General features: G+C 37.2%; 1 protein-coding gene across 1 annotated transcript in view; it reads left to right on the top strand.

Moving 5' to 3' along the window:
• Positions 1–27,624, top strand: part of LRMDA (leucine rich melanocyte differentiation associated) — a 694,750-nt gene that overhangs the window by 62,284 nt on the left and 604,842 nt on the right. The window lies entirely within an intron of this gene.

Here is a 27,624-nt window from a genome sequence, read left to right as displayed (position 1 = left end):
GTGTTGTTTGGTTTTTTCAGGTTTTGTTTTTATTTCTTTTTTTTTGTTTTCCCCCTGGAATGTCATTTTGTCTGTAAACTATGATTGGAAGCTGTAATGTCCTGGATGATATATAGCAGTTCTGGATTTACACTTCTTTTAAGTGACAGGATTTTACTAATTCTGATATAAGGACCCCTGTGTGCTACTCTATGGTGGTCTGTGTTCTCTGGCATAGTTAAAAGCTTGGCAGCTCCACCCTATAGCTGTCTAAACAAGGTTTCTCACCAGGCACTAACATCAAAAGAACTACAGTAAGCTAAGGCTACGGGAAATTGTAACCACAATATTAAGTTTATAAAAACTGAACATCTACTACTATAATGACTGGCACTTTCATTAATGCATGCAAACCTCTAAGAAGATTAAGGTACGTTTCCATAAGTGTTAAGGGTGGATGGTTTTATAACTTTCAACTGCAAATAAAAAGTGATAAAAATGCAAGGTTCTTAGCTGTGAAAATAAATTGTATGCACATGGTAGAATACTTATCGCATCTAGTTAGTTACTCCATGGTACTTTGGAATAAAGAGCTCTGAAGGTAGACTTACATTCTTTAGCAAAGGTAAGAAAATTGGAAGGTAAAGTCATGCGGTTGTTGCTCATTAACTCCAAAATCTGTGAGAGACTGCAGACAAATTCTGGCCATCTGCCCATAAATGCCATTGAAACCACTGAAGAGGTTCTTGCACAGAGCCATGATGACATTGGGGATCCAATGCTGTGGTCTTGTAACAGGATGTAAAGAGCTAACTTTAAATTTTTTTACATAAGGAATGGTGGGCCATGTACTTGTTCTTTTTCTTTTTTTTTTTTTAACTCCTTTGTCTCCCTCGAGTTCAGTTAACCTCACATTTTTTGTAACTGTAGAGAATAACTTGAAAATGATTAACGCAAAACCTCAATCTGTGAACATACTGCTGTAGATGCGCAAGAAATAACTTACTTTAAAGCTACATACTTGAAGAAGAAAGATGAATTGTTCACTGTATACCTGATGGGTCATGTAGCTTACTCATAAGCTTCTATAAACTTTAGGGATCATGTGAACACTTCTAGAGGATATTCCTAGAGCTTTGACTCGCTTTGATTGTAGTAAATAAATCTTTATTTGTAATAAGGTGGAAAAATACAGAACAAAAATGAAGCTAGGGTATTAAAAATAACTTAGTTTTGGGGTCAAGCCCAATTCATTAAAATGAGAAAAACAGAGGGGAGAGTAAAGCTTGGCACTGGTTTTGCAATAATAATTTATCCGCACCTTGAGCCCATCCTTTGGACAGACCTTTGTTTGAACTGCAGCTGGCTTGGTTTATGTATGACCTGCTGGGAGCTGAGGTTGTAATGAAAAACAGTTATTGTTTCAAATTACTCACAAGAAGAAGTGCCTATTTTATCAAGTGCTCTTCTTAATTTGGCACATGGTAAGACTTTTAATATTTATTTTTTCTCCATTAATCACACTGTATCTTGTAAGAAGTCTAAACACAGTCATGAAATACTGTATGTTTTCCTTAAAGCATTCTGAGGACAAACGCTTCTCTAGAGAGCAGCTGTCAGGAGCTCTTACCATTAATTAATGAAGTTATTTGTTGAGGTTTTTCATGTACGTGTTGCCATATTATGAAGTTTTCAAAATTCTTCTTGGATCAGGACTGAGTTTTATAATTTTGCAGACTAGCTAGTGATAGGTTTACAGGATTAAAAAGAATGAGGAAAGAATAACGGTTTAACAAAAATAGAAATGCAAAACTTGCAGTCCTTTCATTGTTTAAAACGAATTTATGATGACAATTTACTTATGAAATGGTGATTGACTTAGAGTTACCCTGGTTTTCTTTGTTTTGGATATAACTCTACTTTTTGTTAAGATAAACTATGCTCAGAGCTGTGCAAGGTAAATATAGCTGCTGTCCTGTTCTATCTGAACAGCTAATGATTAAATAATACTAGTTTGGGGAAAACCTGAAGATGATGATAACTTAAACTGTGTCTTCGTGTGTCTGTTAACAAATAGCAGAACCTCAGATGCTCAAGCGAAATGGGAGTGCTAAATTAAGATGACTTCATGTATATAAATTTTTTTCATTTCTAATGAAATGAAAAATTTCATTTGTGATTTCCTGATATATTTCAAGAAAGTGCTTCTGTTCCTTAGGTAGGAATAACCCACCCTTTGAAGTTATACGCCTGTTAATGCTTTAAGATCGTAGACTGTGCATAGGACATCAATTCTAATAGCAGATTTATTGTAATCTTAAACCATTAATGGAGGAGTTATAAGCAGAAATGTTGATTCATACAGAGCTTGTTGTAAGAATCAGGAGTTACGTTTTTGGGAATTTGGACAAGTATTAAACCAATGGTTTGTTCATGCATTGCATTAACCATGTGATGCTAGTACTGAATCCTGAGTTATATTCCCTGGCATTATTTCTGTTTCCATTATTCTTGCAGTTGCTGTTTACAAATCTAATTAATGTCTTGTCTCCTGTTTTAAGATATTAAAAAACCCCAAATATGACTAATAATTTAGCACTGACAAATAGCGATGATATTTTCAGTACTTATAAAAGACAACTTTTTGCAAATGCAATTTGATTGTCTTTTCATTTAGATATTTTCTACATGGGAAGGTTGGAAGACAAGTGTCAGAATTATTCTCTGTAAATGATGGGGGGAAAGTAGAAGTTTTAGATATAGGCACTTTCTTTCAGAGAACAGAATGAGGTATTACTTGGAAGACAAAGGAATGGATGTGTAATAAGTAGTTCTTCTTCCTAATGTTATTAAAGGATAGTGCTGACAATACCCTCTTTCCGCACTTTCTCTAATATTTTTGTCCTCATACAAATGTAGCACTGGTCTGCTTACTGTATGGTTATGCATCTTCTCTCTTTGCTTTAATCCACAATTAAATAGTCTGTTTATAATAACCTCTTGCCACAAAAAGAAGAAATTGAATCTGCTGCTGAAGAAGACACTAGAATAAGAGGTACTATTGTTCCCTTTTGTTTTGTGTAAGCTGGAAAGTTTGGATAAGTAGGATATGATGCTGAAATATTATTTTTCTTAGATGTTGGCATATTGTATAAACGTTGAAGACTTAGTGCAAGGTGAGTCCATCAAATACTGTTATAATCTCCTCACTTCCTAGCGCCGGCAGATGGGGTGGGCTTTGCACCACAGCATTATATCTTGTGCCTTGTTTAGTCTTGGTTGTTCAGTTTGCTTTTTCTACAACAGTGTACGGGAAAAATGTAGTGGCTTGTTTATGTTAGGCAAGCATCAAAATGATTGTTGGGAATTTGGAGGGTTTGAATTCTCATATTCTAAGCTAAATATGTATGGGATATATGGGAGCACATTCAGTATGACTTTAGCTCAACGCTAGTACAGAATAACCCTGACAGTGAGAGGTTGGAGTGGAGTGGCTAGGACAGCTGTTGGTGCAAGTTCTTGCCACGTTTTTACAATAGCATCATCCAAGCAGAAAGGCTATGTTTAGTAGTGCATTGACTTCTACTTTATTTTCACTGTATTAAAAACATAAGCTTTATGGATGTAATATGTCCCTTGTTATATGGAATGTTGGCAGTCCTTGCAGGCATTATATATATTTTGGCTTTTTTCCCCTATAAATTCTGTAATATTTCTTCAAAGTGGCTTAACTTCCTTCCTGTTTTATTTGGGGGTTAAAATTGCACAGTTTTGTTCATTTTTAAGCAAGTTATTTATATATCAGTGCACTTTTATTGGGTTGGACTAATTACACATTTTGTAGAGGCTGTGCTGTTTTATCATTTATTTCATAAGATACCATTACATACATAACATATATCTATATTAGGCACACAAGTCCAGATTGTATTGCAGGTACTACCGAGAACCAAGGAGAAATCATAATAAATAGAGCTTACACAGGCATTTAGGCAAACCTGGTTGTAAACTTATAACCAGTTTTAAAAAGTGCCAGTCATAACTTTATCTACTGCACTTCCCGTGCTAGAAACTATTGAGCTGTTTTTCCTACATCTTTGGGAGAGAGGATATTTTCAACTGAAGAAAGTAGCAGTGTAACTGCAAGGTGGCTTCCAAAATGCACTTAATCTTACTTCAGTTTGGATTCTGTAACTTTTAGAATTTGGCACTAAATCTCAGTATTTACACTCCTCTCAGTGGCACACACAGAGCATCACAGTTTGTTTTTAATATGGCTCACTTTGTTAGGAGATATATTTGAAATCAGTATATTGATCTAAATTATCAGTATGTTGATATATTAATCAACGACCTTTTTTAGTGAGGAACACTGGTAACATTGTATAATTGTTTCCCAAGATGCTTTTGAACAGTATTGACTCCAACATGCTGTTTTAAAGTATAATTATAAGTTTCCTTTTCCCTGTATTAGGGATGCTTATGCAATTTTTGGCATAAATAATTTTTCAGTTTCATTCTTATATAATGTCCATCACACAGCACCTAATAAAAATGACATGCTTTGAGCAAAATTTAGATGGGATTTCTGGGACTACTTGTCTCCTGAATCATGATTGTCATTGAAGTAACTGGGACTACAACTACTTCATCCTACACTGTATTTTTCAGTATCAAGTGACCCGGTAAAATTAACAATGAGCTCTGAAGACCTATTCAGTTTCATTGTTTGAGTTGAATTTTCTTGTTTTAATGCTTTCCGATTGTAAGAATACTGTATTTGGATTTTCTTACAATGTCTTCTGTCTCAGTAGAAGTGCTGAGAAGATGGAAGTATTTGCTTAGAGAATAAACAGTCTCATTTAAATACAAAGATTTTTTCTTTTTTTTTTTTTCCCCTGAGAAGTGAAAGCAGAGCAGTATATTCTTTCATTCAGGCACAATGTGATTGTTATAGTATATTTTGCATTAATTCATGGAGGGACACTTGCCTAAATTGCTTTCTGTCTCTTGTGGAAGGCTTTGATCCTGATGGCAGTTTGACTGCATTAGTGAGAGAGTATTGGTTAATCCTTTGCTTAACTTGTTCTTTTTGGCACAGCCAGGGGCCTTTCCAAAGATAATCTGTCAGCATAGGCTAAATCCTAATCAAACAGGCCAAAAGAGGAGCTGGAGATGTGTTGTAGGCTGAAGAACTCCTTTTGGGACTAGATATTTTTTGATATGGGGTTTTTTTTTGTGTACTCTGAAAATTTAAGTATGTCTATAAACTCTATCTAGTCATAAGGGCTTGCATCCTCTTTGAACACATTGATTAAAGGGTGTATTTCAGGTGCTGTAAATGCTGTACATCTGCTTTGCTACCAGGATTTGGGTTAGGTAAGGGTCTGGATATTTTCAATCCCTTTAGTCATTTAGTATTGAACAATACATCTGAGTTTCTAGTTTCATAAGGTCAAAACCTGATGAAGACAGAAATCTTTCACTTGAAAAATGTGGTATCTGAAAAACCTGGTCACACATGGATGGCTAAGTTTCTAAGCCAAAAAACTTCTTTTTCACTGCAAGTCACTGAAATAGGAAACTATCATCCAAATTGGGAAAGGTCTAGGTTACTTTTAAAGCTGATCCTGACTCTAATGAATTGCCACTAATAAAGCCTTTTTTTTTCACTTTGAAGAAGCTTCATTTAATTACGTGAGACTTAAAGTAACAGTCAGTATCCTTGACTGCCTAGCATAAAATCAATGGGTGTACATTCATCTACTTTTGCAAAATAAATTGGAATAACAAAAGATCAGGAGAGGTCTTTTCTTTCTCTAAATAAAAGTATATCTTGATATTATACATTATTAGTAGAGATAAAGTCAGAGCTGTTCTTTCAGAATTGAAGTGTTTCAGTTTCTTTGCAGAATGGTGCTTAAAAAGTGCTTATTAATGTACAAGTGGAGGGAAACCTGAGATATTTTTTTTTTTTCCCCCCCTTGTCAGTTCAGCAATCAACTGTAATAAGAGCTGATGTAAAATTTTCGTACACTTTAAGGCATTCTTTAATGTCTTTATGCTACTTGAAACACTTTCCATTTTCATTTCACTTAACAAGCATATTGGGATATTCTTTATGCAGATAAAACAAGCTTAAATAAAGTTGTTAAAAGCGCCTGCAAGTAAATTGCTTGTATATTCCTTTTACCCTACTTCTCCCTTCCCCTACATTTAACATGATTAAACTGAATATTATAATACAGTTCATGCTAAATGGTTCTATGATTCATATCAACCTTATTACTGTCAGCTCAGCCAAAACAATTTCACTTTCACAATCTTGTGCTACTCAACTATGTAGTGGTATTATGGCAAACATGGGATGCCTGGATTGAGATGCAAATGGGATTCCTCTTCCTAAATAACATTTCTTCCCCTGTTTCCACTTAGCCAGTTTTTCACTTGGTTCCATGTTTTTCATTTAGATTTGGTGGATGTCTTAGGACTGTGCCAAAATATTCCATTGATGTTCAATAGAAAAGGTGTAGACTGATGAGTTTCCACATTATTTAGTTACCCTAAATAATGGACTAAAGGATTTTTTTTTTGCTAAAAACCACACCCAAACAACCCCAAAACCTAACTAAATGGTTAGCTTTTTGGCATCTAAACAGAGATTATGCTGATTGTCTAATCAAAATTGTCTAAACAAATAGAAAGAGAGGGGGAAGTAATGGAAATTATCTCTGGGATTCTGATACTGAAGGGTTTTGTTGATTAATGGGCAATTGGCATTTCGTGATCCAGAGAGGATTTGGTTCTGCCTGTACATGGCCATACTCTTTGTATGCTGTTCAGGTTGGGAATAAGTTGTGAAGATACTTCTAAACTATTTAGGATACCCATTTACTTGAGAGCTTTACCCATTAATCATATTGCAGAGCATGCTTTACAGTGGTATTAATTTTTTAGATAACTTCAGAGCCAATACCATGAATTGCATCTGAATCTCTATCTTCTACACAGGTTCCTTGTGTCTTACACTTCTATTAGAGCTGGGGTCATTTTATGGTTCCTAGGGTGGCAGCTTTAAAGAGTGTTAGAGATCTCTCAAAAATTGTAAAAAAGACGGGACACAAAGAACTCTCTTTTTGTAGTGTCTGTTGCATAGTGCATGGAAAAATTCAGATCACCGAGGTGGAGTTAAGTGGTCAGTAGACACAGATGAATTTTTGTTAATATGTTGGGCATAGCTTCTAGAGCTAGCTTTGAATCTCAAACAGTTGGGAAATATGATACCTCACCTTCTCTTGCTCAAACCACATCTCAAGTCTGTTTTATGGCTTTTCGTAGCTATGTATTTATGTGAAGAGCAGTATATCGTTTTTGGAAAGAAAAAAAGAGTTGCCGTCTGTTGTGAATAGAACAAAACACTGACTGACCTGTTTTCTTTGAATCTTTGGTTTGGACTGCTTTTTTGCCTTTTTTTTTTTTCCTCCCCAAATTATTTTCCTAGTGTAGAGAGGGAATTTCGGTCTCAGAGGGTTAATTTTTCTCTTTCCAAGACTTATGGACAGTGGATGGAGCCACAAGGTCTTTGGACAATTCTCTTTGGACAAAGTCTCTTGGATTTTTCAGAATTATTCTTTATAGTTCTAGTGAAAAGCTGCTACTGGGTGACTGCAGAAGGGGATACTCAGTTTTCTGTCCTGATTGTAACATGATGTGCTGACCTGTGCTTGATCTATTAAGCGGACATTATATACCTGAATTTTAGGTATCTGTTTTTGAAAACTGTAGTATATAAGTAATCCTAGTGAGACAGGCATGTTTGACAGGTTGTTGTTCTATCCTTTGGCATGCTATTTTGATTCTTCCTCCCACTTATTTTGTCTGCATTTTTTATTTTTGTTGCATTATACTATTTAGTGTTTATCTTTTTTTATCTTCTTTTTCATTAATTGGAAATACTAGTCTCATTAATATGAATTTCATATATTCGCCTTCTCCTAAGGTTTGACAAATAATTAGGATTTTTTTAATACACCAATCTGAGAGAAGTTTTGGATGATCACGGATATCTGTCTCTGAAATTTCTGTCAGCACATAGTGAGAAAAGTGTTTCGGGATACATAAACTCTGAGTTAGGTTCGCAATGTGTATCGTCAAATAAGTTATGCCTACTGTTTGAAGTAGTAGGAATAAATATGCACTCTTCAGTTTGAACAGTGAGTGGCAGTTTTCTGCCTGGGCATAGGAATTCTCTTGGGGTTTTTCATATGGTGGCAATTATTTCCCTGGCTGTGTTAGCATGACTGTGAAGTAAACCAAGTAATAAATTAGGGAGATGGAGCTGAAGACGTAGAGCCTCAGCCTAGCTAAACTGTTTTGAACTATGCAATCATATCTGTGATGCTATAGAGGAAGGTAAATAATTGTTTCTCTAATGTGGTACTAGTCAATGTAGTGCACTGTGACACTTTGGTTAGCTACTATCTGAACAGGTAAAGGAATAAACATGTTGGGGGAGTGCGTGGCAGGATCCTGATTGACTGCAGCAGCAGGCGATTAATGGGCAACAACGCTCTGACAGGAACTGCTGACAAGGCGATAATGAGATTAGCACCTTCTGATTCTTTTATTAACAAGTAGCCAAAGAATCATTTGGGCATGTCAGTAGATAATGATGGAAATTAAGGGACACTCTGGAACCTTGGGGTAGCAGATCATACATGTAGTGCTCTGCAGGATAACCTGCAGATTAACTGAATCATCTCCTTTTGCATATGTAATTGCTGAATATGATGGTGTTAGTTAAAGATAATAAGAGTGGATGTATTATTGCATTTATTTATACATGTTAGCGATTCAGGCATATTGCAATGCAACAGTTCATTTTATACATGGAGCACTTGCTCACTTTGAAAAAGAATGTTCATCAGTAGTTGTACCAATATGAAAAATTTATTTTTTCATGGAGCTTTATGCTAGGATTGTATTGTTTCTCAGTTAGCATCTTTTCCTCATTGTGATGCTTGTCTTGGTATTGGTGTGTAAAAACAATTACTTTTGGGGTAAGAGAGTGGGAAATGAGTATGAATGGAAGGAGGTGTCTGAGGGTTATGGGGAGGAGTGGGAATGAGAAAAATGGAAGAAGCTACAGATAATTTCAGTATGTGAATACTTGAGAGGATATCGTGGTTTAACCCCAGCCAGCAACTAAGCACCACACAGCTGCTTGCTCACTCCCCCTCAGCGGGACAGCGGAGAGAATCAGAAGGGTAAAAGTGAGAAAACTCATGGGTTGAGATAAAGACAGTTTAACAGGGAAAGCAAAAGCTGTGCACGCAAGCAAAGCAAAGCAAGGAATTAATTCACTCCTTCCCATGGGCAGGCAGGTGTTCAGCCATCTCCAGGAAAGCAGGGCTCCATCACGCGTAATGGTTACTTGGGAAGACAAACGCCATCACTCCGAACGTGCCCCCCTTCCTTCTTCTTCCCCTAGCTGTATATGCTGAGACATCATATGGTATGGAATATCCCTTTGGTCAGCTGGGGTCAGCTGTCCCAGCCGTGTCCCCTCCCAGCTTCTTGTGCAGCCCCAGCCTCCTTGCTGGTGGGGTGGGGTGAGAAGCAGAAAAGGCCTTGACTCTGTGTGAGCGCTGCTCAGCAATAACTAAAACATCCCTGTGTTGCCAACACTGTTTCCAGCACAAATCCAAACCATAGCCCCGTACTAGCTACCATGAAGAAAATTAACTCTAACACAGCCAAAACCAGCACAGAGGACTAGAGAGTGGCAAGAAGTACAAGACTGTAAGAGTAAGGAGATGTGAAAGGGAATGGACAAAATCATATTGAAGAGTTTATTTTGGGTCTGGGAGATAGTGCATTAGTTTCTGGGCAGAACCTGGGAGAGAAATACACCTGTTAAAGCAAACAGCTCTGTAGGTGTAATTCTGGTGGAAGAGTAGGAGAGAGAAGACCAAGGTCTAAGGAGGACAAAAAATTAAGAGTAAGAAAGGAAAGGAATAACCATGAACATGATAAAAGAGTTAGGCTGTTTGTCTTGGAGATGGTTTGGCATTTTTCTTATTTCACTGTTGTTCTGGCAGATATCACTGCATAGAAGTTTAATTTTCTTTATGGTCGTTTAGGAGTAGGTGGGAGAAGAAAATGAATTGTTATTTTCAATGGTTTTCAAATATTAATAGCTACAAAGGTATTTTATGAATGCATTTAATTGACTGTTTCATTGACATTAATCCCATTTGACAAGGAAATCTGATAAGAATGTTGCCTTGATTTTGCATTTGACCAAGTTAAAACATCTTAATATTTATCATCATACTCTAAATTGGCTCAGAGGCTTTTTCCTAGGGGCTTACATTGATGCAATTACTCAGGTTGAACAAATGTGAACGGAAGCACAGACATGCAGATTGGCATGATTTAACCCTCCTTTAGATCAAAATAATTTTAAGATATAACTGATACAAATGCTTACTTTTTATGTCTAATTACAGTCAGGATGGCTGTTCTCTACAGAAAACAAATCTGACTTCGCATTAGGCTTTAGGTTCACAGGTCACATAAGTACTCTTGAAAAAACTACTCAAACTTTTGTGGAATCAAATAAGGTTTTGTAAGTTTGGAACTTCCCACCCTGAGGATATCAGAAGTGCTCTGTGTGCTGGGTCCCAGAACTTGGCTACCATCACTTTCTTCTTTTTTGGATACAACGTGGGCTTTAATTGTGTTCGTCTGCTTGCTAAAGATCAGTGGAAAAAGCCACTGTCATCCTCTTGAGTTCCTTTTTTTGTATATGTGGCTTTGAGAGTCTCACAGTACTCTGCTCAAACTTACAATAGTCTTGAAATCTCCATTATTTGGATGTTGCTCTTTTCTTGAGCAGCTGATAGCTCAGTGTTAGAAGGAAATCAGCAGTGCCAGCATAGCAGAGAGAAGGCTGCCTGCTTACCTTTATATTAATATATCTCTAATCATTAAGAAAATGAAAAGAGGAAAAAAGGGAGCCTTTCTGAAGTCAAGAATAATGGCTTGCTTTACAGAAGTGTTTTCTTGACATGGCAGAGCTTGCTCATTTGTGTCTCAGACTTTCCTGTTATTCAACCAAGTAAAATGGTTGTCAATCTGTTTTAAGCGAAGAAAATTGAACTGGGTTTTTCAGGAGTATTGGTCGGCTTAGTTATGCCAAGCTGTTTCTTTGGATGGTAATAATAGATTTGTGCTTCAGCAGTATCTCTGACACAGTTGACTAGTTTTTAAGTTTACTTTTTTTTTTCCTTCTCTGAAAAGCAAGTTGCCACCTGTATCTGGAATGCAAAGATGCAATCCAGTTGTTCCTCTTAAAAAGCATTTTTTAAAGAGAAGATATCTGATTTGGAATAGTTGATTTATATTTCACTCCTGTCTTCCCTTGCTAATTTCTCTCTTAGAGGCATATTAGAGTAGTTTGAAATATTTTATCAGTAACAATATATTAACAGGCAGAATGATCAACCTGGGGCACTGGTTCTCATAATTCCTTTTTAGATCACTTATTTTTTTAACCAGTTTTTACAAACCAAATGTTAATGCATATGCTTGCTTGCTAACCACCTCTGGGCATCAAACCTGTTTTTTCTTGAGTGCAATAAGTGATTATCCAACTCATGCTGCTCAGAAAAAGAGGTTTTGTTTTAATAAGCAGTTTGCAGTTTGGCACACAATGCTGAGGAAAGCAACATTATCTCCAGCAGTAAACTCTGCAGTCATTGCAAAGCTTGACAAGAAAATGATTGAGTCTGTTTGTTATACCTTTGTGGGGCTGCCACTGCTGCTGATGGAAATGTTGCTGTTTATTCAGCAATGCAATAACACTTTCTGTAATTTATGGATGCACATTCCCCAGATTACTAAAGGTAATATTGTTGACTAAAGGAAAGTATACGAATGGATAGTTTCAGTTGTTCCTGTCCTTATAAAAGTGATTGACTGTTCACTTTGCACTGGGAAGAATTTGCACAGGCTCTTTCCCTCTTAACAATTACAGATTTCCCTTCCACTGACAGTTACAAGTAACACAGAGGGTTCTAAGTGGCAAAAATGTACTGACTTCCACAGGTCCAAGGGACAAAATCCTAGAAATGCTATAACTTGCCCTTCACAGGTTGTATTTATGCTATTTAGCGGCCCTTTTCCATCAGTAACAAGTTCTGTCCCTATACACAAGGAAGTTAAGACTTCTGTTTTGTTGTATCGAAAAGGATCGAAAAGTTGAGGGCCATGTGTGTATATCTGTTTCTCTCCTCTCTACTCCAGCACATTTTCTGAGAAATAATAAGTATTCACCTAGGGGCCCTATTGTGGCCATGTACGTTAAGCAACGCCTGTATATGTTGTGGAATTGGCATGGGAAAAAAATCAATGTAGTAGTTATGGTTACCAAATCTGGAGAAGCAGGCAACTCCAGCAATGCTCAAATTCAAGCCTTTGCTCTTCCAACATAAGAACTTGGCTTTCTGCCTCCCGCAGACAAGTTCTCTCTTTTGTCCCTCCTCAGTGATGGCTCAGGTGTTGGTGCAGTGCTTCAGCTGCTTTAGAGCCCCTTTTCCAGTGGCTGTCATTTTATGAGAAGTCTTCTAAACCCACTTACTGCTTGTACTATTTCATATTCTACTATAAAAGTCATGTTGTTCTGTGTTTAAAAATGTTAGGAGTAAAGGAAGATTTGAAGAAACAAAAAAAAAGATTCCCATGACTGGAAAAGGAGTATGCACATCCTTTGCTTCCAAGACATCCAGCCAAGATGGTTGAACCAGAATACTAACTTACTACCCATAACATCTAGTTAACTGTTGGTTATCTTCAGGTAACTACCTTTAGTCCTTTTGCACAGGGGTAATGGTCACTACAGGAGCTATGGAAGTAACTTGTCTTTTCTTTCTTCATAACGCTGGGTATTTTGGGGAGCGGGCCAGTGCCAAGTCATTTTGAGACATGCACTCTGTGCCATAAGTAGTTTATCTTGGCTGATGTTTTCAAGAAGCAATGTGGTTAACCTTTGTTACCTGTTTTGAAGATCCCATGATTTGTGATAATTCTGTTTTATGTAGGTGTTTGTTCCTATGCCTCAATGGGAAGTCTTCAACAGCCTGCTTAAACTTTCTTATCATTTTGCACCATCAGGGCAGGTGCAGGAACAGAAACACAAGTTGCAACTTCGCTGGAAGCATTAGTGAAGCTAGGTTGTTAGTTTTCTTGAAAAGTTCCTGTTAGAAAAAAGTTTTTGTTGAATATTCATTTTTAATTCAAACACTTTCTAACTGCTAGGAATTTCTCACGTGTTATGTATTGCTTTTTATTTGTAAAATGGTATTAGCTTTCCTTTTCTCCCCCCTCCTCTTAAGCAAACATAAGGGAACTCTTAAATGTCCACAAGTGGTGAGAGAGTGTAGGGATGTGCTGCTGGGTTTTATGTTTTGTTTTTTTTTGTTTGTTTGTTAGAACATTTTGCATAAGAGTGTTTCTACTTTCTGCATTAAATCATCACAGAAAGGAAACCAGGGACTTGTCAGCAAAGTATGGAAAAGCTCGAATATTCAGTATCTTAGGTTATGTAGCAAATGTAGAGAGAGCACATGATAGCTACAAAAGTGAAATAGCACTCAACTTGTGCTATTATAATTTGCACTGATCATCAGCTTGCTATATGTGTGCAAAGTGACTTGGACAATTAAAATTTCCACTAATACCTGAGTTAAAAGGAAAGAAAGCCATTTCTTTGAGGTCTCATTGGCTGAATTTATAGTTTATACAAATTATACATGTATTATTAATTGCTTTTATTATCTAGCGGCTTAGTAGAAAGCTCTTATTTTTGAATCTTTATAAACTATGCTTGCAAGCTGCTGAACGCTTTCATTTTTAAGTAAAACACCAGAAACAACTTTTTCTGTCCCTAATCACAGATACAATTTAATTAATATGATTTTTTTCAGGTTTAAAGACAGCTGATTTGGTACTTCCTATAGCATCTCATGTGGTACTTGGAAGGTGGTCTTGTGGGGAGTTCTCAGAATACTTTAAAACTGCATAATTTTAAACATCATATAAGTTTCATCATCTTTGTGGAGTCATCTTGCAGGGTTTCAAAGCTCTTTTGGGATACACTCCTTTCAGAAAGACCTTTTCAGAATTACTGTATTCCCTTTATATTCCTTTGTAAGGGTTACCATTTAATGCTGTGCTTTTCTCTTGCATAATACTGCTTATGGAAACACTGAACACTTAGCATTTTAGCTAATGTCTATGTGGATTTCCACCAGAGCTGGACAGCAAAATGTAGCTTGAAAAGCCTTACTGGTTTCTGAAATTGCAATTTTGCTTTTTTAACAACTCAGCAAGAAAAAATAAAACAAAACAGCCTCCCAAAGTAAACCAAAAAAACTCTTAAACTTCTATCAGCAAGAGTGGCATTGACTAACAGCTCCAATGTAATGGATGCATAACAGCATTGCAATCTGGGATATTGTTTAAATACCGTAAAAAGCCTTGCTCATTTACTCTGTCTGAGCACTGTAGAGAAAAATGGTGTGGTAATCCTGCCATAGCAGGTGGTACTACTTTCATATCAGTATAAAATGAAATTCTGTGGATGGCTTTTTTTTTTTCTTGTTCACTCTTTTTAATCTTTAAATAAGACGATTGGTAGCCTGTTGGCAAGAAAATGGGCCCTGAATTTTTATTCAAAGTTATACAAGGATGATAGTTGGAATTTTTGGCAGGAGGCAAGCCATTGCTTTTCAGAAAATGCTGTCAGGGGAAGCTTTTTCTGAGTTACCTGCTGGGTCCAAGCTCTTTTATGTTGTTGTTGTGACAGGTAGATTTATAAGGCTTGAAATTTGTACAAATCAGTTGTCATTCAGTGCAAGCTGTCAATGTGTCAAGCTGTCATGCCTGCTGTGAGGGGATGCCTGAGGGGGTGTACAAGGGGGCAACCATGGAGAAAGGAAATGAGTTCAAACAGACCTGAAATGGAGCTCACTTCTCTGGGTTTTCTGCCCCTGTAGAGCTGGCATTGATTTTTCTTGATGTTGAGCAACAGCAAACCTTAAATGACATGTTGTTAGCAATCTAAAGTTGCTGTTTATTGTCTTTTAAATGGCAGCAAATCATGCAGAACAGAATATAGTGTGTGTTTTTGAGTTGTGCATGTTTAGCAGCATCCTGTTTGTGTCACTTTCCTGGCCTGGCTGGTTTCAACTGGGAGAACTGCTGCTGCTGAACTGATGAACACAACTTTACGTTGTATCTTGCAGACATGACGTGAAAACAAGTTTTGCAATCTTCTTTCTCAGGCCTGAAGATCATTAATGAACGTGAAGTTAAAATGGGAGAGTAGCAGAAGTGTTTAAGCAGCAGAAATGGACATTTGATGTACTTGCATGTATTAGAAATTACAATATGTTAGGTTGGTTTATTGATCACATTCTCTGGTTCTTGGACTCAGTAAGAAGATGCTTAATATCACTTCATCGGCAGGATCAATTGTTAAATTCAAGCCACCCTACTACACCAGATGACTGTTGAGCAGTACTAATTTGTTCATATTGTCAGCTTCCAATCATTTCTAGAGTGAACCAGCGTAAAATCTGAGTTTCTTAATAATTTCATAATATCTGTGCAGCTCCTACATGTGAAGTGTTTTCATTTGATCAACGCTGCACACTTGCTTTGACTGTGAGCTGTGACGGTAAAGTCTTACACAGCATAACTCCTGTCATGTCACCTTACTCTTCAGGGTGGTAATATCAGTGTATGTTAACTCTAGCCTGGTAAATATCATCAAGAGCTCCATCTCTTGAACGATCAAGCATTTCATGTGTGTGACCTGGCTCCTCTCCAGACTTTGTGTTCTCTCCACATCTGGACAGGCTGTATTGGCTTTAATTAGTCATAAGATTTTTGGCCCATTCAGTTGATTCTTCATCCATCAAGCAGTACTGGGAGGGGGAAAAAATACTGGCTAGGGATGGAAACTGGGAAGGTGACATTTGAGCAACAGTCAGCGTCTAGAGGTAAAAAAATTAATCAAAGATTTCCATATAGCTGTTACCAGCTGGCATTCATGGCCTCTGAGCCGTTGAGCTAAAAAGTCTACAGAGAGGCGCATGGCGCAGCTGAGTTTGTCTTGTAAAAGCGCAGCTGTCCAAAACATGACAGCTACAGCATTAGCAGGGCCATTAAGAGGTGTAGAACATTTCCAGGGAAATGATTTGAAAAATGACAATGCTGGCTCCTGTGTGATATTAATTATACCCTGTGCTTATGGCAAATAAGCTAAAATAGTTGGCAAGAAAGACAAAATGAGGTGTCTTGTTTCTGATAGTCATTTTGATCAGTCATAGTACAAACTGGTATAGCTTTTTAAAGAAACAATAGCACTAATGGACAAGCAACATTTCTAGATCAGTTCTTTTTGAGCTCTTCAAAATAAAAAGGCAAAGCTGCAGCCTGTAGGAAAAGGTAACGCATGAACCCTGAAAGCCAAAATAATGACAATGCTGTAACATCTTAGCTCTGGGCCATATGTCAGAGGATACTTCCTGCACAGCTCCTAAAAGGCTTCTAAAGAATGGCATAAGGCCCATAGTGTGAAACAGTCACATACGAAAACAGGAAAATTTGGTAATGCATGAATCAAATGTCTTGAGTTGTCCTATAGTGAAGAACGAAAGACATTCTGACAGCATGTGAATACTGCTGAAATAAGATGAAAAACTACATTGTGTGAACATAGACTGAGAACCAGGTATAAGCTAGATGTAATTTTGATAGTCCTCTAGGAAACAATCTTATATTTCTTCCTGATAAAATGTATTTATTTGCATACTCTGCCCATGTACTTGTGGATGCAAAAACTTATGCAGCACAAAATTTATGCTAATTGGTAGGGTCTTTGGAACACCCATGATTATTTTTAATATTTAGTACTTTGCTTCTTAATTCCTTTGAAGGCATACATGCTTCTTGTAAAAGAAGAAATATAGCCTTGACTGCCTTGACTTCACCTGGAAATAATTTTCAAGGTTTTGTTTCTGTATTGGTAATGCTATGTCTGCTGATGGCTGTTCATGCCATGCTATTAGGCTCATGCAGATGTCCAAACATGGTACCAACTCCTTGGCCATCAAACAGCTGATGAGGTTTCTGTGCTTCCTGTAGCATCCATTCTGCCCCCTTTCCTGGAAAAGGTTTGGAGCAGGATATGAGAGAGAAGCCTACTCTTGTAGAGGAGCATACCTGTTTAGAAGGACAGGACCAAAGCACCATGGTCTGAAGTCCACACAGACTGCGTTGATCTTGCTGTTCTTCTGTTTGCTCTCTTGCAAAATTGTTAGTGCTGTGGCATGATAAGTCGCTTGAGGGGAATGCTGTAACCAAAACCCGATCCTATTTACTTATTTATTAGTAGTTTTGGTTTTCTGCTGGATCCCTTTCTCTAAACCAGTTTAGCATGCCATTGTCTGAGCAGAAACTTCAACAAGTAAGCATTTCTGTTGTTAGCTACAGCCTCTCTCTAAAGCTTGATGCCTTGCTTGGGTGGTGCATGGAGGTCAGCCAGCTTTCCTTTGTCCTCAGGTTGCTAAAAAGTCAAGCTTTTTTACTTTACGCTGGGAGTAGCTAATGCTATCTGTGGTTCGTTCCAAGGAAGAATGAACCCAATGTAACCGTGGCCACCTTCTAGTATTTTAAAACAGAAAGTAAACTCTGGTCTCCAAGGGTTAGGGGTCAGCAGCGGCTGGGCTTGCCCCCCCCCAGACATCGTGTGGGCATCCAAGTATCAGCTTGGATGACAGGAGAGCCAAGCTGCTTGGATTTGCTAGCTCTACTATCAAGCTTATCTGGTAGAAAAAAAGATTATTTAAACTAATTTCTTTGTCGGCATTGTTGGTATCTGCATTTACAATGGAAAACCTATTGGTGTTATGTAGACCTGAAAGGGGGAGACACTTACACATCGCACAGGAGTATCTAATGATATTGGTATAAAATTTTAATGCTTTCAGGCTTTCCTGAACTGATAAAAGCTAAGTTTAAATTCTGAATCTGTAGTAGGGGTTAGAATAGTATCTTCCTGGGAGATAGTTCACTGTGCTGCCACAGTGCACTTTTTTCCTCTTCTGTGAGACTCGCTGCTGCCAGTCAACATGTAAACTTTAGGTGGTCCACAGGTCTGATCCTGTTAAATTAATCTCATAAAGAGGCTCATAATAAATTACAGTTTGCAAATAGCCTGTCATAAATGAAAACACAAGTGTAATGATGATAAACTAAGCATAGTTGGTAATTCTAAATTCTTTGTATTGGAAGAGATTTCCCCCTGTGTAGCAAATTCTATTGAATAATGATGAATTTATGTAAATAAGTTCTGCCTTTCTCCCCCGGGATAATGGAACTTTAAAACTTCAGAATTGCAGCAGGGCAGGGCTTTAACACCCTGTGGAGAGAGAGACCCAGGATCATTCCTGAATTCGCTTTTTCTATGCCTGTACATGAAAAGAACCCCAATTTGCTGGCTTGCCCCAGGAAAACTATTCAATAGGCTTTTCTCTAACACTGGTGAGCAATGCTTTTTTTCTTGGTCTGTGGATCAAATACATCACACTGTTCCCTGCACTGATCCTGTAGTTAAATTACCCTATATAAACAACTCTTTGTTATTCCTGCCTGTGAAAAATGTTGTGTTCTTTTGGTAAAGAAGAAAATAGACCTGGAAATAGGAGGTCGCAAGCAGGTCAAAGTGTTTAGCTGAAAGGCTGGCAGAGTTTCAAGCAGTGAAGTTTGGAGATCTAAGATTGAGATTTAGTTGAGATGGAGGTGAAGTTTTGGGGTTTTTTTTAAGTGTCTGGTCACAAGATTGAGGGGCAAAAATCTACTAAGGTCAACGTAGACTATTTGAAGAGATGTTTAAATGGTTTGGCTCTGTTATCTGTTAATCCTTCCCTAAATGCGTTGAACATGAGAAATAATACGTAGTGTTAAACCACCAAGTGCAGAGAAAATGTCTTAAAATTACAGTGTGTAGCAAATTAGAGACTACGTGCTTTTTCCTTTTTCCAGAGCTGAAGCAGACTGTTTTTCTTTTACCTTGTTTACCTTGAAAACATGCTTTAATGCCTGTGGTGTTTCTGTTAACCTCCTTGAACTCTTGTGATATCATTCATATGATTTGTTATTGAATGACCTTTCCAGGATTTTACAAAACATGACCTTTTCTTGTCAAACATTCAAAGGTTTGTAAAGAAAGGCTGTCATGGGGACAATACTTGTTTTGCTAATTATAACTAATGTTTCCAAACATTCTCGAAAATGCAGATTCATATTTCTGTAGCCATTGATTGTTCTTTTTTTTTTTTTTAATAGTAATGACTATTTAAAAGAATTTATGTGTGCAATTTCTCAACAAGACTTTGAAGTTTTGTATTAGTACAGTATATAATAGTGATAGTTAAATTTGTTCACTTCTTCTGAGACTGTATCACTGTTATATTATTAAATGGAAATATAGTTCACCTTTTCCATAAAAAAGTATTTTTGAGTAAATCACCAGTTTAGAGTGTTTTAGGAATAACTGATAATGAAGTATTATATGTGCCAATGTGCTTTGATTATGAACATTTACTCAAATGCGGGTAAATGTAATGAAGATACTACTACAGTTTTGAACCCTTACAGCTGTTTTCAGGTCACTTGGAATTGTTTTTCATACTTTGAGAAATTTGATAATACTGTCTGGGGCACTGTGAGATCAGACTCTATACAGAGGGTTTTTGTTTTTTTTTTTTTCCCTCCCTCAATTACTGTGTTTTGTTAAGGTGTGGAAAAATAATCTCTTTTTTTAAGAGAAATTAAATAGCATAAGAGGAACTCCCAAATTATTTCCACTGTGAGTGCAGCTAAAAGGAAAGTAGTTGAGCAGTGGATGCAAATTGCTTTATAACACATGAATAAAATCTGCATTAATACAATTAGTACAGATTAATACAATACTGATTGATACAATAAAAATGCAAATTTTTAAAAAATTACTACTTCTCAGTTTTTTTAATGAAGGAAGTGGCTAGACATGAAGTGACTGTGAAAAGACTATAAAAAGGAAATTATAAATGTGAGGGAAACCTGCAAATATTTCACTTTCAGAAGTTTATTTTGGAATGTGTGGGGTTTTTATGATTCTGTTGGTTGTATTTTTGCAAACATGTCTTTTGTCAAATGTCAGTCCACTAATGTATTGACCTGATATCAGAGCTTCTTAAGCTATCAGTGTCCAAAAATGAGGCTTTTATAAATTTATATAAATAAAAAAGACTGCAATACCAGATGAAACACTGGGATGAAAAAAAAGTAGTATCTTTTTGCAGAATGTTCATCCTTTAACTGAAACATGGATTTGTTTGTATTTTTGGAGGTATGTACAGTATTTTGTTATAACATTGAAGGAAAGTATTTGTAGATGGTAGCTGATGAGATTTCTTTTGAGGTTCAATTGTCTGGTAATTCAGAGTCTAATTTTTATCTTTTCTTAGAACTTCACTACAAGTAGAATAGAAGCCACTCCTTTTCTGTGAAAAATGTTTGCTTTTCTCTTTCCAGCTCTCTCCATCTTTCCCTTGCAGAGGAATTGTTTTGATTTTTTTTTTCTTTTTTTCTTTTTTTTCTGTTGACATGAGGCACAGTATTGCTCTGAATTACCAGTATAAAAAGTGAGGTGTGGTGTCAATGACATGTGATTAAGTCTATTGTATAGCCCTGACATTTAGTGCTTATGTTATGCTGGGTAGTTTTGTCTGTGAAGAGCAGGAAACGGTCAGCAAATAACGCAGCAAACAGGAAAACTGAAACATGAAGACCACTCGTAGAGGAGCTTATAGTGAGGCCGTTTTTGAAACTTGCTATCTTGACTTTAACAGAGAGATGTGTTAACATATGCACCTGTGCTGTTCAGTTTTATTGAAACTGCCATAAATAATTGCTTATGGTGCTTATGGACATGGTGTAGTGGTGGTCTTGGTACTGTTAGGTTTATGGTTGCACTCGATGATCTTAAAGGTCTTTTCCAACCTATATGATTCTGTGAAATAAGTCTTTTTATTGGCATATGTCCTCCACCCTCCCCATCCAAGAAAGTTTCACTTTCTTCAACTGAGGGGATGATATGACTTGTATAGAAATCCATTCCTCTATCATGTATTTATGTAAAGAATTACAATAAAAATAAGATTATGACATTGATGGTTCCTGCATTACAACATACCTGTTACTTCCAAGATGTCTGAACTTCTGTCTGACTGGTTGATGGATGTTTTGTCTTGCCCAGTGCTTTAGGGACCTGAAGATGTGTGTTGCTCTACTTCTGTGACGGAACAATACGTTAGGGTGCTGCCTCCAGGACAACGTGGAAATCTAGAATGATGCCTTTGGATTTTGAAGTTTTAGTTGTTTTTTCCCTCCCTGTTGCACAATGGGGAGAGGCTGTTTCTCCTCCTGTCTCATCCTTCTTTGTGAGAAGTCAAGTAAAAGAGGGGAAAGAAAAGATCAAAACCAACAAACTCACATGAAGGACAGGAGTGCAGAAGGTGTAGTTCCTATCTAAGTAGCTGGAAAGCTGAGGAAGAAGTAACCAAAGGCAATACTCATGTTTGCAAGAAGTCAATCAATTAGCAAATATATCCAAGGAAAATTTGGAATCCTATGAGTAACAAGTTTTATCTATTCAGGCTCTAATGGTTGTGTTTTCTGATGCCTGGAATTTAGAAGTCCATGTTTGAAATCTGTATCATTTGCAATCAGGTCATTCTTGATGTATGGTCTCAATTTAAAACAAAGATTTCAAGAATGTTTGATGTACAAGCTTATTTCTGAGGCGTTACAGCCAGTTCTTTGTGTGGAGTTCTTCTCTCTCACTTCTTTATTATTCTAGCCCATGAAACTTTAATTAATCTTCTGAAATACTGTCATACTGCAGCTCCCACCCCCGTCAGTAGCATCTTTTCCACTTGTTGCTCTTAAATGGCTGCTTAATGCAATTCCGTTTTGGGATGTTTTATGTTAAACCTAGTTTCTACTTCCATTAAGTGAATGTTAGACAATATTTTTATGGGATCTGATGCAGCACAATGTGGTATATGTTCTACTTCATTTGAGAGGAAGAAGACTTTTTGTGACTTGGCTCTCTACATACTGGTTTCTCTGCCTGTATTTTTTCCTGGCTCCTGTTTAAGGCAACCTATCCAAAACAGACCTGTGGCTCTTCTGCCTTGCACTCTATTTTTCAAGAAACAGAACTCTTTCCAAGTAGTGCAGAACTGGCAGTGGCTCTGTACTGTCTTCCATGGTACAGTGATGCATCTGTGGAGGCTCAGAGAAGCTATATTTTTACTGTATATAGGGCAAAAAATCTTGTTGTAAGAATTGCAATGGGCTGTGGAATGGAAGGAGGAAGAACTGTGTTCCTCTTCCTTTTCCTTCTCCTCCCACACTGCCAGTCCCAAAACGCAGTCTTGTCAGTGGTCTTAGCTGTGCTGGGAAGTGCATTGCTCCAGGTCAACAGCAGAAGGCTCTCTGAAGGCCTCTCTCTGGCCTGCGGACCACTGTGATGATGGAATGATGGTGGTGACGAAAGTTGCCACTAGTTTTTAAGATTAAGTATGGACAACCTTTGTTCTGGCTAGCTGCCTTTTCTTTTTGTAATTGAAATTCTGTGAGACTTAGAAGGTAATTGATAATGACAAAAGCAACTATATTTCAGTTCCTAGAGTTCATTATAGTTTAGCCTGTATAACATCCAAAGTTTTAGTCTTCCACAGAACCAACTCCTTCTGGAAAATATATTTACTGGAAAATCCTCTGTTTATCTAAAGGCTCAAAATGAAAGGAAAAAGTCTCTGTCAAATAATTATCTTCCGTTTGTTTCTATGCTGCCATTGACCATTTAGCATAAATGGATGTATGACATAAATTCAGACTAGTACTACTCTTACAATTCTAGAAGGGTTTAAATTTATAGTTTCAAATGTGTTTCCAACTTTTTTTTAAAAGTCTTTAGAAGGCTTGGGATAGAAGTGTTTTTCACTCTTTTTACGAGACTGTTCTTGAGAGCCAGGCAATTTGTTGTAAAAAACATAAGAAACATTGAGAATGAGGAAAGTTATTCATTCTGTAAAACATGTACCTCTTAATACTTATCCACTACAGCCTTTGATCTTTCATAAATCAGCCCAGGATGTTAGTGTGTGAACAATGTTGTCCGATAGCTTATTTCAAACATACTGAAGGTGTTTATGATGGGTAGTTAGATTTCAACTATATAGTAGTCTAGCTTTGTACAAAAGAGAACCGTATGCCATAAGGCTTAATAGCAAGTTTATGTAATCAAGGTTTATACAATTCCTGATGTGCTCAACTTGAATTGAATTCTTTAGAATTCTTAAAAGTTCTTCAAAAAGATATTTTAAAAACAAGTACTATTTTCCTATTCTTAATTAAAAGTCATATAACCATTAAAGAAGTACTAAATGTGTGTTTTGGTGTGCGTTGCTATTGATTTTAAATGTGTTTGTAAGATAGCTTGAATACAGTACTATAATAACTGTTTTGATCGGTGTAGGCTGGATGTTTGTATCAGAAATGCATTGGGACTTACATTTGATCATTTCAGATCCCAAATATGAAGGTGAGTGAAATTAAATTGAAATGGCTAGTGATGAAAAGAACAGTACTTTAAGTGAACAGGCACAAAACTTGAACTGTCAAAAGCTCAACATTTAAATGAAGACAGTCTCTTTCCACTTTCTTCCCTCAGTCTTCAAGCCCGTTTTGTTCTTTTCCACATTTTAAATGATGCAATAAATACCACCTACTGGTTATAGAATATGATACCTGTTACTTCTGTGTAATAGAAATGAGTTTTTCTATTCCATCCCATCTCTTCTTTAAAATCTTGATCTCTGTGCTGCCCTGCAGTTTCTTATTCCCTAGGGAGTATCTCCATTACAGATTGTGTATGTTGGGCAGTGGACTTGCCCCAAATACCAGAGCAAAAATCATAGTCTTTGTGTAGACTTCTGTGTAGACTTCTTTTCATGACTGTAATATTTTTGGGTATATCCATAATCAAGTATATTATGCTAAGTTGAGAATGAAGGGGAGAAAGGGTATTACATGCTCTAAGTAACTATAAACAGTTAGGAAAAGTATATTTTGTATTTATAGTTCAGCTGTGGGGAAATAACCACTGAATGAAAAATGTGAAGAACTTTGTGCACTTATTGGCTAATGGATGTCAGGCAGCGTGGTGATTTGCCTGCTTTATGGTTATTGAAAAATAATATACAGTGATTATGCAGATTTAACACCCAAACCGTCTATGGGGAATAGCATAAATGTGTGTGTGGGGAGAAAGCTATAATTCAGTTTCAGCATAATTCTGATTCAAAGTGGAGCTGAAGCGAGCTGTACTCTTAACAGGGGGTGAAGGGACCGATTGCAGCCTTGCATTGTGCTCTCTTCCACCTAATTTTACAAAATAGGCTCATAGATAAGCTCATAGGACTTAGAGCATACATGATGGGTTACATAGTTGTTGCAATGAGCTTAGTTGCTCTGAAAATGTGTATGCTGGTGTATCTCTTGGTAGAGTATTTTGAAAATGTTCATAACTACATGTGTTTCTGTGTAAAGGTGCTGTTCAGCTACTGGTTTATTTATGGGAATGTATGGGAACTGAGCATATTTCTGAACTGGGCAAGTACTGTAGGGGAAAATAAACTCAAACAAAAACTAAAGTGCAGGCACCTAAGTGAGTGGCTTCCATTTCAGAGAGACTGCCCTCTCTCCCTTCCACTCTTGACTATGGGTGCTGTGGAGAAATAGAGATGTACTGTTAGTAATGTGATGGTATTGAGGAATTTCTGACTAGAATTGGAGTCCTCTTTCTGGTGCATAGACACACATTAAAAATACAGTTTGTGCTCCCAAAGAGTTTTCAGTGTAAACACAGGATTAGAGAGATTTTTCACCCTTAACTATAAAACTATCATTGTCCTGGAGATCACTACTGTGCAGCTCAGTGTCGAGTTTATTTTTGGAGGAAGTAGAGAGAGCAAACTGTGGGGTGTTTTTAGAAACAGAAGACTAATAGATTATATGCATGGACAATTGCAGCTGATGGGTTACAATCCTGGCACCAATTTACATCTAACACTCTGGCATGCATTTTCCCTCTTAGTACTTTCAGGAAAAATCTAGAATATCAGCAGAGGACAGCCAAATAAAAATGATTGTTGGCTAAAAAAGTGGGAGTCCATTTCTTACTCCATAAAACTGAGTTATGAAAAGGCTATGACAGAAGGTTATTTCATTCACAGATAAATCTGCTCCCTAGGTCAGTGTCTGTGACTGGTGGGAGCTGTGTGCTGGGTGCGATAAGGGACAGGGTCAGCTTTAGGGAACTGCCCTGAGAAGACACAGGCATGTGGAGACTCCAGTTAGGCTCTTTCAGATGGGGAGCATATGGATGAAGGTGACTGACGGGTTTATTGCGTGTATGAAAGCTCTTGAATTCAAAGCTGTGCCATAGAGCTGGATAGTGACTACAAAAGACACATTAGTCTTCACTCTGAGCCTCCGAAACTTTACATTGGTGTACGTTTACCAGCAGTTTTCTACTAATCAGATAGAACAGTAGAGCTGAACCCTGTGTTTTGGGGGGAAAAAGTACTGAAGAACCTGTGGCAAGACTATGTAGGAGGGATTATTTTAATACCGAGATATGTCAGGTCCTTCCTTCTTTATCCCATCCCCTACTTAAAAATGAAGTCTAAAATAATTTATTTTTCATAACAGTCTTCTGTGAAGGAGAAGGGAGGGAGGAACAAGAATGCCCTGTCTGCAGTAAGCTGGTATACGTTATGGTTTCCATCAAGGATTTCAGAGTGCACAGCTTGGCTTCTGCTCAGGTGTTAAATTGAGAAAAAAACCTGCATATGTAGTAATTTCGGCATTCTTTTCTTAGGGATTTTTTCAGTATCGAGAAAGAAGATGCTTGTTAATTCAGAAAACGTTGTTTACTAATTACCAATTAAAGAATCTGTCATTCTTCGTGTTTTTCACATTGGTCATGACACATTATCCTGTCACTTCAGGGTCAGGCTTTGTAAAAGAGCCTGACCCAGGCTGGAGTGGCTCACCCCTCTGCACTGGACCATGGCATTAATTTACTTACATGGAAAGCCATATTTGAGCAATGCTAGTCAAAGGTTAAAGCATCATGTAGAAAGCCAGTCTTTTAACTGCCCAGCTCCTTAAGCGCATTGTGCTCCATGCCCCCAAGGACTAAAATCTTGTGTTTGCAGTTGGACTCCTGCCACGAACTATTCATTGACACTATAGGTTTATAGTTATAATAAAAAGGACATGTGTGTACCGATAACAAGTTATGTATCTGAGTTAAAGGTGGATGTTGAGGGCAAGGTTTTCAGTAGTTTGCTATCTGGAAGCCACCAGTTAAGTATCTAGGTGAACATAAGGCCTTTTCAAGCATGCATGGGCAACTGTTGGCCTTTTGAAAGTGTGGCACTTTTTGGTTCAGGCTTAAATAGTTCTTTGAGTGATGTAGTAACGGAATCTAAATTAATTAAATTACTAATATATGCTTTTGCATATCTTTAGAAAAAAAAGGACGTAGTGATTGGAGCCCAAACCTCACCACCTGTGTTCATACTAATCTTGATATTCATACCAAATGATGGTGCATGACTTGGTTTGCTGGTTGGTTTTTAAAAAGGGAGAAGATGGGGCCTGTATATGTGAGGGAGACAAACAAGCAGCCCTGTCAGTCTTGATCAGTTCTGAATCGTTGATAATTTTCATAGAGGATGAATAACAAAGAATTTCAGTTTGCCTTTCAAATAGTGGTTATAACCAGTAAGAAGCTCCAGGTATCTTCTGCATTTTTAAATTTTTCTTTTGGTATCTTAAGTGCCTTGGGATTGTGGGCACAAGACAAGTAACATTCAATGTGTGAAATAGAAAAACAATTGCAATATGTTCTTTTAAACTAAAGCCTTTTTAAAAAAAAAGAAAATAAGAGATACACATAAGAAATTTCAATGGTTTTTGAGTTAAGGCCAAAGTGTCAGTTTATTAATCCTCTGGAATCTTTGATGGAACAGTAAACACTGCTTTTTGCATCTATAAGCTGTCATTTGTTTTCAGCTTCCTTTTTTCCAAGATTATCCAAAGTGATTTTGACGATCCACTCCTATACAGCTAAAGCTTAAGCCACTGAAATTATTATTCTTATTTTTGATAGGTTTTATTTTTTGTCTTGGACATAGAAAATTAACACCGTGTAGTGATTTGTAGATATGCAAGTTGTCACCAATGTATTTTTTAAAAAGTTTTAAAACTTAAGAGCATCTTTTACATTAGAGAAAATAGTCATTAAATGGAAACTGTTCATTTGGATACGAGCCCTGAGTGTGCAGGAGACATGTTAGTAAGTCACTGACATATGGATGTGATCGCCGTTTCTTTGACCAGATTTGGTTTCTGCAGAGTGCGTGAGAAGGGAAGATAAATTTTGTCCTAGTA

This window comes from Ciconia boyciana, chromosome 8 (assembly GCF_034638445.1).
Source record: "Ciconia boyciana chromosome 8, ASM3463844v1, whole genome shotgun sequence".
In the NCBI taxonomy this organism is placed as follows: domain Eukaryota; kingdom Metazoa; phylum Chordata; class Aves; order Ciconiiformes; family Ciconiidae; genus Ciconia; species Ciconia boyciana.
The sequence above is the reverse complement of the archived record's forward strand: the minus strand, read 5'-3'. Positions and strand labels throughout refer to the sequence as shown.